We start from the raw sequence: 15,829 nt of genomic DNA, 5'->3' as shown, positions 1-15,829 counted from the left end.
TGGTTGAAATGAATGAATTCAAAAGCTGACTGATATCCCAGGCAGGGTGACACACACCTGTAATTCTCTCTCCTTCTGGTCTACACTGTGAGTTCTAGGCTAGCCTGAGCTAAATAGCAAGACCTTGCCCCAGCCCTAGTCCCACCCCATCCCCAAAAGATAAGTCTGACTAAAAAGAATCATCTAGAAATCTGAGACTATCCACAATATAGTTGGAAATTTTTAGGGTGAGCCTTACCAATGCTCACTGCAAAGCTACAGTACCTGAAGCTTGAAGTCCAGACGAATTAAAAGTCTAGAAATAAAGCAATATTAATGAGAATTTAATACATGATAAAAATGCTATTTCACATCAGAGGGGAAATGGATGGTTCAACAAGTAGTTTGGGGAGAACGGGATAGTCATAAAAGAAAAGGTGGAGGGTATGGAGAGATGGCCCAGTGGTGAAGAGCACTGGATGCTCTTCCAGAGGACCCAGGCTCAATTCTCAGCACCCACATGTCAGTTTACAATGGTCTGAAACACTAGTCTTGGGGAGCCGATGCCCCCTTCTGACTTCCTCAGGCGCCAGGCAGTCAGTGGTGCACATAACATACATGTGGGCAAGACACAAACATAAAAGAAATAATTCTACACATGATCTTAGCCAAAAGGCTGAGAAGAAATATAAAATAAATAATTCTAAAAAAGCATTAATAGGTTTTCTGTACCTCAATAATAGGTTTCTCTGATGATGCAATAAGCCAGATCAAGGCAAACTGAAAAAGTAAAAGAACAGGTATATTTGAGCAAAACAACTCCTGGGTGAGTTCTCCAATTCCAGAGAGCGAGGCAGGAGAAGTCACACACCTAAAATAAAGCAGAGAGATTATATAGGTTATAGGTGAGGGGTGATGATGTGTCTGACACTAGCTGGGTTTGTGCCCAAGGATGGTCAAAAGCTGACGGCTTTAGACAGGGAATTGGGATTCTGGCAACTTCAGGTGAGGAGCTGCCGTAGCTGTCAAGAATGTGAAACTGGGCTTTTTGGTGCCTTCCCTTTGCTCAGAGATTTTCTGAGAGGGCACTGTTTGGAAAGAGAGAGGGAGAGGAGGAGGGGGGAGGGGAGGGGGAGGGGAAGAGGGAGAGGAAGAGGGAGAGGAAGAGGGAGAGAGGAATGATGGGACTTTCTGGATCAAGCAGGAGAGAGCTGGAGGTTCCAGGAACAGAACAATCATTTTTAAAGTAAAGGCTGGGTTTGAATTGTTTACTTCTTGTAAAAAGTTGTTCAGCCTGGATAGTCGATTCAAATTTGTGGTAGACAGCAACATGTATTAAAGCAGTACGAAACTTTATGTTGGTAGACTGTTTGCCTAATATCCTCAAAGCCTGGGTTAAATTCCCAGCAACACAAAAACACCAGCAACAATAACAAAAAAAAAGTGTCTGTGATCCCAGCACTTGAGAGGTGGAGGCCAAAGGATCCAAAATTTAAGGTCATCCTCTAGGACTTAGGGGGTTTGAGGCCAGCCTGGGCTGCATGAGACCCTGCCTCAAAAAAGAAAATTAAAAAAAAAGCCAGGTAGTGGTGGTGTACAATTTTAATCCCAGCACTTGGGAGGTAGAGGCAGGTGGATCTCCAAGTTCCAGGCCAGCCTGGTCTACAGAGTGAATTCCAGGACAGCCAGGGCTGCACAGAGAAACCCTGTCTTGAAAAACAACAACAACAACAACAATTAGTTCCCTCTCACTTAATCATCCATTCTTCTCAGAGGCACTCCTAATGGTCAGTTTTTTGGCTCTCTTTCCAGGGATACGCTATGGTATATACGCACAGATACAAATTATAGAATGAACATTTATAGTGATGTAGACATACACAGCGGGTTGGGGAACCAAGTAGGTCATCCCCCCCTTTCCTTAGAAACACTTAGAAATTAATTCCGTGGAAATTTGTTTATATTTGTCCCCTTTTCGTTGTGATTGGCTACATATAAATAATATAGTCCTTTGGCCTGGTGAGATATCACTCACCTGTAATTCCAACACTGGAGAAAGTTCAAGATTAGCCTTCATAGAAACAAGAACAAAAACAAAATAGGAAGAAAGAAAAAAAAGCAAAGAAGCTGGGTGTGTTTGGTAGAAGGCTTTCTTGGGCCAGCCTGATTTATTTATAATGAATTCCAAAACAGCCAGGGCTACATAGTGAGATTTGGTCTTAAAAAAAAAGACAGGAGCTATAGCTCAGTTGGTAGAGCCTTACCACACATAAGGCCCTGGGTTCAGTTCCCAATGCTGCACTAACTGGTCATGAAGGCACACAGTTGTTATCCCAGCACTTTGAAGGAAGAGCAGGATTGTCAGGAGTCCAAGGTCCTCTCTCTGTGATTTTTAGACTGATTTGAGAAGCATAAGACCCTGCCTTAATAGCAAAACAAAGAAAATGTCCCTTTGGAATAATATTATATAATACATAACATATACAAAGGGATAGTAAAAGAAATTAGGGAAAGAAGGAAAGATAAGCATAAAAAAATTATTGGGGCTGGAGAGAGCTTAGTCAGTAAACTGCCTGCCCTGCAAGCGTGAGAACCTGCGTTTGGGCATGGTAGTGCCCATCTCTATTCCTCGTGTTCTCAGACAGAGGCAGAAGAGTCCCTGCCAGTCGGTGAGTGCCAGGTTCAGTGAGAGACCCTGTCTCAAAAACTAAAGTGGAGTGATGAGAAAGACCAGCATTTGACCTCTGGTCTCCATGTGCACACATGTGCACCTATGCATGCACACACATGCATGTGCCCCTGTGCATGCACTTACAGAAACATTTTTAAAGTAAAATTTTAAAAAACTAGTGTAAATGTAGACATACAAAGCAAATTAAAGATGAAAATTTTGGCAATAACGATTTTTAGCCTGAGGCATTTTTATTCAGATTTAAAAAAACAATGAGAAAGTCTAACGCTAGCCAACTGGTGTGGAGGGTGAGAGAGGGAACAGGTTTTCTCCCTACCCATCGCTGTTGTTTTCAGAGACAGAGCTCAGGGTGGCCTGGAACTCACGCTGTAGCTCAAATGGCTTCAGACTTATGGCAAGCCTCCTGCCTCAAGCTTCTCAAGTGCCAGGATTGTAAGACCATGCCATGATCGTTGTAGCTTTGGAGCCTGTCCTGGAACTAGCCCTTGTAGACCAGGCTAGCCTCGAACTCACAGAGGTCCGCCTGCCTCTGCCTCCTAAGTGCTTGGGTTAAAGGCATGCATCACCACCGCCCAGCTCAGAAGTTGGTTCTCTGAGAAAAGTAACTATGGCTCTTCTCCTCTTGCACATACACTGACTTTGCAAAATGTAAATGTACCTTTTATTATATCAAGAACAGCAAGAACAGTCTTCACAAGCCTGAGATTCTTAGTCTATCAATACCATCTGCAGAAATAGAATGGAATTTTGTTGTTTTGTTTTGTTTTAAGACAGGGTTTCTCTGTGTAGTCCTGACTGTCCTGGAACTCACTCTGTAGAACAGGCTGGCCTTAAATTCATAAAGATCTGCCTGCCTCTGCCTCCCTAGTGTTGGGATCAAAGAAGTATGCCAACATTGCCCAGCTTGAATGGACTCTTTAAGACATGCCAGCATCTATCAAAAAGAGTTTCTATTGAATACCTGTTTGAGAATTTTTTTTAATGATATTGTGGGAGAAGGTAGAGATGCTGGTTAATGGCCTATGAGCATGTTCGGCATACACTGTACTGACAATGGGAAGGGGCCATGGCAGCATTCATTGTCTGTGCCCTCTGGGCAGGAAAAGCTGAAGTCTGACAGTAAAGGTTAATTTCCAAGCTGGAAAGAATACTTGAGGCTGTTAGTATTTGACCTGGGAGCTAATAATTAACAAGTCACCCTCCTTGACTCAGTTCAGACCTGGACCAATGGCCCTCACCTCTGCACAGCCCTTGAACAGATGAGATTTTGTCGGAGTCTTAAACGCAATAGTGTGACAGAAGTGTCATTTTATAATTTTAATTAACTAATTAGTATGCTTTTATTCTACAATAGGAGTGACCTTTTAGGCCCAGAAAATTTTCTAAATTCAAATATTTCAAGTCCAACAATTAAAACAAAACTTCATTGCATATTATTGGGGGGGCTCCCACAAGAGGGGAGCTCATGTGGCTCACATATGGAAGTCAGAGGACAACTTTTCAGTCAGTTCTTTCCTTCCACCCTATGTGAGTTTCAGAAATCAAACTCAGGTTGCTAGACTTGCACAGTAAGTCTATTTACCCACTGAGCCATCTTTCTAGAACCCAAGTTCTTTTTTTTTAGCTTAAATTTTTTAAGTATTTTATTTATTATTTGTTTTTCATTTATTTGTTTTTTGACAGGGTCTCTCTATTATGTAACTTTGGTTGTCTTGGAATCACTACATAGACCAGACCAGGTTGGCTTCAAACTCATAGAGATCTACCTGCCTCTGCTTCCCAAATTCTGGGATTAAAGGCACGTACTTCTGTCTTAGTGAGGGTTTCTATTGCCGTGAAGAGACACAATGACCACGTGAACTCTTTTTTATTGTTGTTGTTGTTTTTCTGAGATAGGGTTTCTCTTGTAACAGCCCTAACTGTCCTGGAACTCACTCTGTAGACCAGGTTATCTTTGAACTCACAGAGATCTTCCTGCCTCTGCCTCCTGAGTGCAGTGCTGGGACTAAAGGTGTGTGCCACCACTGTCTGGCGATCATGACAACCCTTATAAAGGAAGAGTTAATTGAGTGGCTTAGAGTTGAGAGGTTCAGTCCACTATCATCATGGTGGGACACGATGGCATGCAGGCAGACATGGTGCTCGAGAAGGAGCTGAAAGTCCTACATTTTGTAGGCAACAGGAAATGGTCTGAGACACTGGGCAGTATCTTGAGCATATGAGACTTCAAAGCCCAACTCCATACTTCCTCCAACAAGACCACACCTACTAGAACAAGGGCATACCTCCTAACAGTGCCACCCCCTTTGGGGGCCATTTTCTTTCAAAGCACCACAGCTACCATGCCCAGTTAGATTTATTTATGCTAATCCCACATGTGGAGAATAAGACAACTACCACAATTTAAAGACAAATTTAAAGCAAACTTTAATTAAATACTGACCAGGTGGGTGGACTCTGGCCAGGTCCATACCCAGGTTCCTGGAAAATGGTCCTGAACACAGTTTGCAACAACGTTAAGTATTTCCCATCAGGTCCAATCAGGGACAAGTTTACATCCTGACATGTTTCCTGCCTGTGAACCTCCCATTCACATGTGATCAAGCACATCCGGTGCAGATGGGTCAGACAAGCTTGTGTAGGGGAGTGAAAACATGTGGCTTGTTATCTCCCATAAACAACAGCCTCCAGCATTTCAGGAACTGTTTGTCCTTGGGTAAGGGGCTTGCAGATCAGAGGCATTTTTGTTTCATGGATCTCCAAAGCACAGTAATTAAAATTTAAAGTATAACTTTAACTCTTACATTTATTTTTATTTTCTGAGTTTCTTGGTTTACTGGCAGGGAGCGCTAGATTCCAGGAAAAGCCATAAACCGATAACACCCAAGGAGGGCCAGCATCTAGGGGAAGTACCTGACATTTTAAACAACCCACCTGTTAGATAAGAACACCAAATATCCTTGAGCCCAGTGCACATCTATTTCCCTTTTACCAAGACACCCTTAGACAAATGTCAGCCAATCAGGGTCTTGAACCCTGAAAAATCTCCTTACCCCCAACCTCTATTATGATAAATACCCTACCCCACCCAGGCTGGGTACTCTTCAATCTTATCTTATACCACTACGTAGGACACATGGAGGTGTTATACCCAGATCGTGGGGTCCCCTAAAAATCACCAGAGTCTGCACTCACATGTAAAAGCAAGGAGTACTTATTCAAGCTTAAGCTTGGACTCTCAGTCTGTCCAACACAGCGGTTCAGAGCAGAGTCCCAAAATCAGGCAGGGTAGGGTTTTTTTGTTTTTTGTTTTTTTATCATAGTAGAGGTTGGGTGTGAGAGGATTTCTAGGGTTCAGGGCCCTGATTGGATGGCAGTTTTCTAGGGGTATCATATCTTAGAAAACGGGGAATAAATGTGTATACTTATTCAGGGACATCTGGTGATCTTGCCTAATCTTACCTAATGGTTGGAATGCCAGGTACTTCCCTTTAGATGCTGGCCCTCCTTGGGTGGTACTAGCTTATGGTTTTTCCTGGAACCTGGAGCTGCTTGCCATGGCAGCAGTATAGCCTGGGCTTCTTGGGTGGACAGGCTGTCCAGGCACCACATGGCCTGAGTTCCATTATGTGTGGCCAGGCTGCTCTAGGACCCACAGGAGGGTCCGAGCTCAATCTTGAAATAAAGGCTCTTTGCTTTTACATATGGGATTTGGTCTCTATGGTGATCTTTTGAAGGTCCCTGCTGTTATGATTACAACACAAGTGGGGACCTTGGTGGGTCCCTTGGCAAGTGAGGACCGCAGCCAGGAGACAAATTCGCCATACAGACAGAGAGTGTGGAGTTTATTGAGATAAAGGGGATGGGGGAGGAGAGATAGAGACAGAAGGATGCGGAGAGAGAGGGGAAGAGAAAGAAGAGAGAGACAGAGAGGAACAAAAAGCTGCCTCCTCAGAGAAATGGCAGAAAGGAAGAAAGCGGGACTGGGCAGAGCTCGTCTCTTAAAGGGACAGGGTACTGTCTGCCATGCAGCAGGCATGACATACGGAGCAGGGCCAATGTGTGCTAACACCCATGGTCTGGGCATAGCACTGCATACCTGAGTTCAATCCCCAGGACTCACATGGCAGAAGAGAACCACTTCCCACATTGTCTTCGGTCCTCCAGGTGCACACTCTGGTGTTATGATCTACTGACCTGGTGGTCTGTCACCTGGGTACCCTGTCCCTTAAGAGATAAGCCCCGCCCACTCCCAACCCTCCCCTTCCACTTCCTTCTTGCTTCACCCCTTTTCAGTCTCTCTCCGGAAGAGGTAACTTCTGCTCTCTCTCCCTCCTTTCCCCTTTATATCTTTAAAAAAGAATAATACCTGCTGTAGAACTTTAAGACAATTCTGAAGCCATTTCTGGCAACTCTCAGTACTGCCCCCCCTCCCCTGGGAACCAAGGACACAACAGCTATGCGTGCACCTACTGAGATGTTGGGAACTTTCCATCTCCCTGAACAGGGCAAGATAACCCTTAGGTGTTGACTCAGTGACTGATATTTTGACTTAGGCCCTGGGAAGGGGCAAAGTGACCCTCAGAAGTTTCCCTTTTCCTCATCTGATCTGGCAACCACTCTCCAGCCAATTATTGGTAATAGCCTTTTTGAATAAGCCAATCATAATAGTTAAAGAACAACCCCCAGACACCCCTTCCTTCTGTGGTTTTTCCCTTTAAAAATAGCCTGTACCAGACATTCAGGGTCTTCTAGCCTCCGACTGCTGGAAGACCCTGTCATGACAGAATTAATAAAATCCTCATGCTTTTACATCAGCTGTGATATTGAGAGATGGTCTCTTGGGGCGACTTCCTCCTCCTCAGTGATTGGACACTAGGGTCCAACACTGGTACACATGCACATACCCCTAAACACACACACACACACACACACACACACACACACCCCGTATACTCAGAATTTTTAAGATTCTTTAAAATGAGTCTGCGTCTTAACGCGTTTGGCTTCCTTTCCTATTGTCCCAGTGGAGATGGCGTCTAGCCTGACCCTTGATAGAATCCTTGGTGGCTTTGAAATTGAAATTCTGGGTCCACTCCATTCTCTTGTTTCTCTTGGCATTCTGGTCTTCCAGACTCCTCCTGCAAGAATTCCCTGGTGAGATCTGCTAACTGCATACTAAGGCTTTAATATCTAACAGGTCAATAAATCCATTTTAAAAACCTGCGGGTTACACAGTCGGAGCTTCATCACAACAGATCCACTTGTGGGTACCAATTTCCTGTGCTGCTTATTTCATTGCTATGATAAAATACCTGGGGGGGGGGGGAAACAAACTTAAAGAAGATTAGGGTTTATTTTGACTCACAGCTTAAGGATATAGTTCATCATGGCGGGGAAGTCACTGCATCCAGAGCATGGGGGAGGGCACTGCATCCAGAGCATGGGGAGAACACTGTAGCAAGAGTGTAAGGTGGCTTGTTGAATGCAGTCAGGAAGCAGAAGAGTGAACAGTAGTGTTCAGCTGACTTTCATTTTTTCATTCTTTCCAGGACCCTCAACCCATGGGATGGCTCCACCCAAGTTTAGGGTGGGCCTTCTTCCATTTAATTAAATATTTCTGGAAATCTTCCAGACACAGGCAGAGGAGTGTTTCTGTGTTGCTCCAAAACACAGTCAAGTTGATAAGGTTAATTGTCACAGGGTTCCTCCTTTTATCTCTTGAAAAACTGGTTATTCATGATCTTTATCTCAGCCTGGCCTAACCTTCTGCCGACATTCAGTTCTGAGCTTTCTCCTGATCAAATGGTTAATGGATTTGGTTCTCTCAAATGTCAATCCTGGAGGGAAGTAGGGAGGGAGAGAAATCTTGCTTCTTTACAGCAGAGACGGCAAAAGTGAGTTATCACAAAGGGCTAGAATTGAAACTCATTTACTCTGCCATAAATGCAAACTGGACTCAACTCCATCTTCAAAGGCCCAGTAAACCTGTACTGTCTCACCTTGTCTTTTTTGTTGTTTGTTTGGTTTGGTTTGGTTTTGATTTTTTGAGGCAGGGTTTCTCTGTGTAGACCAGGCTGGCCTGGAACTCGCTCTGTAGACCAGGCTGGCCTGGAACTCAGAGATCCTCCTGTGTCTGCCTCCCGAGTGCTGGGATTACAGGTCTGCACCACCACTGCCCACCCAGCTCTGCTTCACCTTGTTTAAAGCTATAAAAAAGGGAATATATTTGTGTCTGTTGAATGTATTTCTTAGTACATGAAATGCTTTGAGTACACCACTAATTGATCTCTGATCTCATTACCTGACCTCTAAAGCAGACATTTTAGAGCGGCAGAAAGCATCCCACAGACAAATTTTAGTGAGAATATACTGTTGGTTTGAATAAGAATGCTCCCCTATGGGCTTATCTGTTTGAAATCTTAGGGAGTGACACGATTTGAAAGGATTAGGAGGTGTGGCCTTGTTGAAGGAAGTGTGTCACTGTGGGTGGATTTGGAGGTTTCAAAAGCCCAGGCCTGGTATCTCACTCTTCCTGCTGTGTCTTGATCTGGTTGAGAACTCTCAGTTCCTTCTCTACCACCGTGTCTGCCTGCATGCCACCATGACCCGCCATGATAGCAATGAACTCTGAACTGTAAGCAAGCACTAATGAAATGTTTCCTTTAGAAGAGTTGCTGTGGTCACAGTGTCTCTCCACAGCAATAGAATGCTAAGAGATAGAGAGGCCTTGGATGTACTGGAACTAGCTCTATAGCCCAGACTGGCCTCAAATTCTGAGATTTACCAGCTTCTGCCTCCTGGGTGCAGGGATTAAAGGCATGCGTCACCACTTCCCTGCGATATATAGTTTCTACAAAAATAACATGTTGACTCATAAGTTTCCTTGAGTTACAAAAATTTGTATTGGCTATGTAGACTTTGATACAAGCTTTTTTTCTTCAAGTAGGTAATTCAAAGAAGTTTGACACCCCCATCCCCCAGTAGTAAAAGATGATAGAAAATTGGAGGACGGCAGGCTGCAGGGGTGACATAGTGGTCAGGAGCACTGAGTGCTCTTTCAGAAGACCTGGTGTCAGTTCCCAGCACCTGCATGGTGGCTCCCAACCATCTATAAACTCCTGTTTCCAGGCATTCGACACCCTCTTCTGGCCTCCGAGGACACTAGGTACACACAGTGCACATACATACATGCAGACAAAACACTCAAATGCTCCTCTGTATACAATAAAACTATGTATAAAAAACTACTTTGCAAGCATGAAGACCTGAATGTGAATTCCCAGCACCTACATAAAAAGCTAAACATGAGGCAGAGGCAGGTGGATCTCTGTGAGTTCGAGGCCAGCCTGGTCTACAAGAGCTAGTTCCAGGCCAGGCTCTAAAAAAAGCTGCAGAGAAACCCTGTCTCGAAAAACCAAAAAAAAAAAAAAAAAAAAAAAAAGCTAAACATGGCTGCCAGAGCCTGTAACTGCAAAATTGTAGGTAGACAAGTGGATACTGAAAGCTCATTGGTCAGCTAGCCTAACCTAAACAATGAGCTTCCGGTTCAGTGGGAGACCCTGTCTCAAGGCAACAAGAAAGAGAGCAATAGAGGAAGATACACGACATCCTGCTCTGGCCTCCACATGTACACACATGCGCACAGGAGTGCGCACGCACGCACGCACACAGAAGAAAAAGAAAAACTAAAAGAGAGATGGGCTATTTTTATTACATATTTTATTAACTATTATTTTTATTATATTTTATTATAAAATAATTGTATTTTATTATTAAAATGATAATAAAGTGCTTACCTAATATATTGTAGTTTGTCATATTAGTTTTTTAGTCCCTAATCTTACATGTATGTACATTACAAAACTATTAAAATAAAATCAGCATTGGTCAGAAAAAGGAAATGTTAGATTTTGGGTTTCTGGGTTGATGCAGCTTTTCTGGTAGGGAGCTTGCTAAGTGCGGTGGGGCATGTTTGTGATCCCAGAGCTCTGTAGCTCCAGAAATCCTAGCGCTGGCTCGAGTTTAAGATTATCCTTAAAGTCACAGCCGCCCATTAGTTCAAAGCCAGTCTAGAGGAAGAAAGGAAAGGATATCCAGACCTTTGTGTCTATTGAGTCATTAGATTCATATACTACACCCCCATCTTTAGACTCATGATACAATATCTTCTATAGTGTGTAATAGTTTTCTGACATATACAAGATGGAAATGTTATTAGAATTTTACCCTTTTATATAGTTTCGAGATGTTTATGAATGCCAATGCACATGATTTTTTAAAATTATTTTTATTTCATGTGCATTGGTGTTTTGCCTGTGTATATATCATCTGCGTAAGGGTCCTACATCTTCTGGAACTGGTGCTGTGGATAGTTGTGAGCTGCCATGTGGGTGTTGAGAATTGAACCTGAGTCCTCTGGAAGAGCTGTCTGTACTCTTAACCGCTGAACCATCTCTCCAGCCCCCTCTTTTACATTTATGTGTGTGTTTATTTTGGCTGCATGGATAGCTGTACACCACGTGCATGCAGTGCCCAGAGGCCAGAGAGGGCCCCAGGTCTCCTGCAACGGAAGCAACAGATGGTTGGGAGACATCATGTGGGTGCTGGAAATTGAACCTGAGGCTTCTGGAAGAGCAGTCAAGTGTTCTCAACCTCTGAGCCATCTCTCCATCTCCCACATTAATTCTTTATAAGACAAGACATTTCCAAATGTCTTGCCAAATAGCATTAAATACTAAGATGGGGAAACGAAGGTGTTGCAGGATATTTGATTGCACTATAAAACTGGAGCCTGTGTTAGTAAAATCAGACTTGGATCAGGGGTCAGAGTCAACAATTAGTTGACAGGAATTAGCCAAAGAGAGTATGGAGGAGCCAGGAATATGGACAGAGAGACACACAGGAAGGAGGAGGGGAGGGACTTCGAGATTCACGGTCTTTTGGGTGGGGACGGTGTGGAGAGATGCTTAGTTAAAAACAACACAAAAGCCGGGAGGTAGTGGAGCACTCATTTAATCCCAGCACTTGGGAGACAGTGGCTGACGAATCTCAGTTAGTTTGAGGCCAGCCTGGTCTACAAAGCAAGTTCCAGGATAGCCAGGACTGTAACACATAAAAAACCTGTCTCAGAAAACAAAGTAAAACAAAGCAAAAACACCAAAAACAAAGAAACAAACAAAACCCCCAAAACCCAACACAAAAGCCCTTTGATTTTGCTCACTTGAGACATGTTATCCAGTCCAGGGGCTGTTTAGTTGTTGGGTTTTGATTTTGGGTTTTTGTTTGTTTGTTTGTTTGTTTGTTTGTTTGGTTTGGTTTTTTTGAGACAGGGTTTCTCTATAATTTTGGAGCCTGTCCTGGAACTAGCTTTTGTAGACCAGGCTTTTTAAGAAGCAGTTTTTAAAATATTTATTTATTATGTACATAGTGTTCTGCCTGCATGTATGCCTGCAGGCAAGAAGGCATCAGATCTCATTACAGATCTCATTACAGCTGGTCATGAGCCACCATGTGGTTGCTGGGAATTGAACTCAGAGACCTCTGGAAGAGCAGCCAGTGCTCTTAACTTCTAAGCCATCTCTCCAGTCCAGGGGTATGGGTATTAGGTTGTAGTGAGAAGCGGCGGGGCTGTGTCCCGCCACCTGGCCGCCGGCTAGCTTTACGCCCAAAATAATTACACGGAAACTGTATTCTTTTAAAACACTGCCTGGCCCATAGTTTTAGCCTCTTATTGGCTAATTCTCACATCTTCCTTTAACCCATATTTAGTAATCTGTGTAGCACCACGAGGTGTGGCTTACCAGGAGAGATCTTAACCTGCGTCCATCTCGGAGAGGAGCAGCATGGAGACTCACTATGGCGACTGCCTGAAGCGTCTCCCCCACTCTACTTCCTTGTTCCCACAATTCTGTTCTGTCTACTCCACCTACCTAATTTTCTGTCTCTTAAAGGGCCAAGGCAGTTTTCTTTATTAATTAACCAATGAAAGAAACATAGACAGATAACTCTCCTCCATCATTTCCCCTTTTTCTGTTTAAACAAAAAAGAAAGGCTTCAACTTTAACATAGCAAAATTACATATAACAAAACAGTTATCAAGCAAGTATTACAGTTACAATATTTAAATCTATTTTATCTTTTATCATAACTAAGGAAATCTATAACTATTTATTTTTTAACTCCATCAAAGACTCCAGAAGGATATAATATTACCTAAGTAAACAAGTCATTTGTAACTTTCAAACTCTAGAAATGACAGAGACAACTCGCTGCCTAGACAGTCACCCAAAGTTCCTCTGTACCGTTGGGGCATCCATCTTTAGCCTTCAGGCCCATAGTGTCCAGCAGACTTTTTCATGAAGCAGGAAATTCCAAAGACAGTTCAGTCACTTTCTGCTGTGTCCTGCAGAACGTCTCGCAGACTCTTTCATGAATCAGGAACCCCGAAAGACCATCTCACCTTTAGGCAAGTTCAGCAGTCCTCTCTCTGCAGGTTCTTTGTGTCCAGTTTATGGAACAGTCCAGCCAAGAGCAGTTTCTTGCCCAAATGGCTAACAAACTCCATAAGTAGCCTCTTCGATGCCCATCTTCCTCTCGAAGTAGATTGGTGCTGCCAGGAGCAGACGTGTCTCATTGTCATGAAAAACCCTAAGTTATTAAAACATTAAATGCCATATTCTGCAGTCTTTGAAAGATATGAAGAATGTCTATCTAACTGAAATATATCTCTACATATCTAGAAAATCTAATAACATGACTACAAGCTTAACTATTATCAATGATTATCCATTAACAACCTATATTTCCTAATTATACATTACAGTTTTTAAAATGAACTACAATCACAATAGCTTAATCAAGATCAGAAATACATATACATATAACAAAATTGACCTTAAAATCTATACCAATGCAAATTCATATCTATATCATCTCCCCCTTTAAATGTAAAAGAACATTTATAAGCAATATTTGGGAAAATGGGCGCAGTTTTGTTATATGTAATTTTGCTATGTTAAAGTTGAAGCCTTTCTTTTTTGTTTAAACAGAAAAAGGGGAAATGATGGAGGAGAGTTATCTGTCTATGTTTCTTTCATTGGTTAATTAATAAAGAAAACTGCCTTGGCCCTTTAAGAGACAGAAAATTAGGTAGGTGGAGTAGACAGAACAGAATTGTGGGAACAAGGAAGTAGAGTGGGGGAGACGCTTCAGGCAGTCGCCATAGTGAGTCTCCATGCTGCTCCTCTCCGAGATGGACGCAGGTTAAGATCTCTCCTGGTAAGCCACACCTCGTGGTGCTACACAGATTACTAAATATGGGTTAAAGGAAGATGTGAGAATTAGCCAATAAGAGGCTGAAACTATGGGCCAGGCAGTGTTTTAAAAGAATACAGTTTCCGTGTAATTATTTTGGGCAAAGCTAGCCGGGTGGCGGGACACAGCCCGCCGCTTCTTTCTACATTAGGTCATTATTTGATTTTTTTTCTTCTTATGTTTTTTTTTTTTTTGAGTCAGGGTTTCTCTGTGTTACACTTGCAGACCAGTTCAAGCTCACAGAGATCCCCCTGCCTCTGTCTCCTGAGTGCTGGGATTAAAGGCGTGCACCACCACCACTCGGCTATCATGGATCATCTTATTGTTTAGATGTATCTTATTTTTTGAGTGTTTTGCCTACACATGTGTATCTTTACCACATGAATACCTGGTCCTGAGGCAGTCAGAAGATATTGGATATCCTGAAACTACAGTTAAGGATGCCAACTGCCATGTGTGTGCTGAGAGCTAAACCTAGGTCCTAGAAGAGCAATATGAGCTTCTCCAGCTTTCCATATACAATTTAATTACATTGTTAAATTTTTTTTCTTTGAAACGAAGTTTGTCTGTGTAGCCCTGTTGGCTGGCCTGGAACTCAGATACCCGCCTGTCTCGGCCTCCGGATGCTGGGATTAAAGGCGTGCGCCACCATGCCCAGCAGTTCTTTTCTAATGGTTTTTTTATTTTACTTTTTATACATGTACGTGACGTTCACATGTCTATGTATGTGCACCGCATGAGTCCCTAGTGCCTAGAGAGGCATAAATTTGGCATCAGATCCCCTGGAACTGGTGTTCCAGATGTCTGTGTGGCACTGTGTACAGGGTCACTATTTGCAGGACCTCAAGGGTTAATTTTTGTGGGTTATTTAGAAGATCAACACATGACAATGTGGCCATCAAGTCTTTTCTAAATAACAGGAAACCTAATGAAGCTAAGAGTCTTCATAGGAAAGTTGAAGCAACAGGACCAGTGAGATGGTTCCATGGGCAAAGATGCTTGCTGACAGGCAGGCCATCCATAGTCCAACAATCTCCAGGACCTCCTCTGGGAGAGAACTGATTTCAAGTTGCCCTTTGACCCCACAGGCCCACCACCCCACTCCAATAAATAAAGTGCAAGTCAATTTTTGTTTAAAGAGAAATAGTGGCAGGGTGCTGGTGGCTTCATGCCTTTAATTCAGCCCTTGGAAGGCAGAAGCAGGCAGATCTCAGTGAGTTCAAGGCCAGCCAGGACTGCTCTACAAAGAAACCCTGTCTTGAAAAACAAAACAGAGAGAGTGAAAAAATAACACACACACACACACACACACACACACACACACAGAGAGAGAGAGAGAGAGAGAGAGAGAGAGAGAGAGAGAGAGAGAGAGAGAGAGAGAGAGAGAGAGAGAGGATGTGTGTCGTGGGTCACTTCATACACACAAGCGATATTCATGTTTGTGCTTCAGTCAGCAAACACCCTTCCCAACCAGAATCTTCGGGCCTCTAGGATGAGGATCAGCCAGATGTGTGACTTTTCTTTATTTCAATGCGTGGAAGTCCCGTGGTCTTTGAAGTAAGAAATAAATTTGAACATCCTTCCCAGGGCATGGCAGTAAATCCCAGAGGGAGCCTCCTTTGCAGAACACAGGACCTTTGTAGCTGGTTACCCTCTCTGGGTGGGTTCATGGGTGAGGCACTGAGTTGCTGTCTAACTTTCTAGGAGTATGGAAAGTGGTGGCTATCAGTTTCCCATCACTCCCTGGGGCTCCTCGTCTAAGTAACTGCAGGAACAGCAGCCATGGTATGTTACCCAAATCCACAACCAATATAAAAAATTAGTATATAATACTTGAGATGT

The sequence above is a fragment of the Arvicola amphibius genome, chromosome 7, assembly GCF_903992535.2.
Source record: "Arvicola amphibius chromosome 7, mArvAmp1.2, whole genome shotgun sequence".
Classification (NCBI taxonomy): domain Eukaryota; kingdom Metazoa; phylum Chordata; class Mammalia; order Rodentia; family Cricetidae; genus Arvicola; species Arvicola amphibius.
Note: the sequence above shows the minus strand (reverse complement) of the source record.